Raw genomic sequence first — 1,897 nt, forward strand, 5'->3', positions numbered from 1 at the left:
GTGTGGCTGAAAATGAGTTTTGAAGAAATAAATTTTTGGAAAAATGGAGGCCAAACATAGGCTAAACAATGCTTAATGAAATTTCCATAGTTGTTGGAATAAATAATGAGCATATTCCTTTATTGCATTACAAGATATGGCATTTCCATTTGAATCTCCATATTTAATAGTTTAATAATATTTTTTTGTGCCAATATGATTAAATAAATGCTTGTTGGGCCAAACTTCGACATACTGTCTACTATGCTTTGTAGGGAAACAAAGCCGACAAGTTCAGGTGTGCACAAAGATTCCACCTTCAAACAGGAAAAGAACCTTCCATGGAGGTACTTATTTTATTGGAGATAATATAACAGTCCAATTGTCTAGGTTTCAGAATGCATGAAATATTCCAGCGTGAAGATGTTAATCTGAATTTCAGTGTAACTTAAACATATGTAGGTGTAAATGCTAGCAACATTTGCAACACAAAAAGTGGCCTGATGAAGAAGGCAAAGCTAGAATTCCTCAACAGGTACCTCAAATCTATAATATGGCATATCTACTTATTTCTGGAACTCTAGGTTTCATGTCATAATGTTTTGCTGCATGCTTGCAAACTTATGGTTGATAATGCTTCCTTGATTATTCAAGTCATAGATCTCCTAGATTATTCAAGTCGGTTCACTTCTTATTCAAGTCAGAGATCATAACTTCAAAACTATCAACTTCTGTGTCTACATCATAGTTGCAAAGTTTATCTTTCAAGAAATTTTGGTCATGAATAGACTGGGGGAAGAGGGGGAGGAGCATGAATCAATCTTTCGAACTGAAAAGTCAAATCAAAATTCATTTGGATCTACAACATGACTTGATCAAATTCGTATATTCTATTGGGGATTGAATGCATGATGCACCTGTACTTGTTGACTCTGCATCACATAAAATCCGATCTGAAGATTCTGTCACCACTCTGCCCCTCGCACCGACTTATGCACCCCACAGCATTCTTGTGCAGCGTGATTATCAGACTTAATGACGTGCTTAAAGCATTTTTCATTGGGACTTCCTGGTACTATTTCTTCATGGAAAAATAATCTTTTACTATTTTCTGCAGCCGAGAGGTCAAAAATTTAGCAGCTATGAAGAGTAAAGTGGTGCGGGAAAATCATAGGTACTAATTTCAGTAAGCATATGTGAGCTTACTAGTCTCTATATCATTACCAGTTCTCATCATGCCATCTCTTGGTTGTTCACCAGCATTGTTCCCGTGAAGAAACCAGTTGTTAATGCCAGATATGCAGCTTCATCATCATCCAAACTCACCAAGTGACTATAACGAGACCTGACATGGTCTCAATAAATCTTCGGATTATTTCTTTCAAGTAAACAATGGTGTAATGTTATGTTCTTAAAATGCATCAAAATCCAACTTGTATAAGCTTTTTATATACCACAGTCTCATCTTTCTTTGAGCAGTCTGAGAGTTAATTCATGATAAAATCAATGCGCGATCACCTGGGATAAACAAATTCAATATTTGGTGACGTCATAATTTTTGTTGTCCTTACTAAAAATGTAGGAATTTATATCTACACTGGCAAAATATTTTTGCGTATAACAGAGGTGACTGGGAACCGAATTTAGGAATACTCCTTTCCAGCATACCCGATCAAAACATAAATCAGTTTTTTCGACATTGATGACTGAGTTGTTGAAAGTTTTCAGATCAACAAATCTTCTTATTTCCTTTTATCACGCATCTTTCTTTCTTCACAAGGGTGGATTCAGGAATTTTTGGTGCACGGACTAAAATTTAAAGGTCGATATAATAAATTGATATATTAATTAAAGCCAAATTACCTTAAGTTGTTCCCGTTCAATGCTAATATTTGAGGATGAATGTCGTTCTATTTCT

At 35.3% G+C, this 1,897-nt stretch overlaps 1 protein-coding gene and 1 long non-coding RNA gene across 2 annotated transcripts in view; one reads left to right on the forward strand and one right to left on the reverse strand.

Moving 5' to 3' along the window:
- Positions 1–1,897, forward strand: part of LOC111380926 (transcription elongation factor B polypeptide 3-like) — a 14,333-nt gene that overhangs the window by 4,862 nt on the left and 7,574 nt on the right. The gene's annotated exons all lie outside the window — the stretch shown is intronic.
- On the reverse strand, positions 521–1,897 carry LOC111380927. Its single transcript, XR_002700257.1, has 3 exons — positions 1,843–1,897; positions 1,204–1,497; positions 521–1,090 (listed from the first exon to the last, which is right to left on the reverse strand). It is a non-coding gene; the product is annotated as an uncharacterized LOC111380927 (long non-coding RNA).

The sequence above is a fragment of the Olea europaea genome, unplaced genomic scaffold, assembly GCF_002742605.1.
Source record: "Olea europaea var. sylvestris unplaced genomic scaffold, O_europaea_v1 scaffold2231, whole genome shotgun sequence".
NCBI lineage: Eukaryota > Viridiplantae > Streptophyta > Magnoliopsida > Lamiales > Oleaceae > Olea > Olea europaea.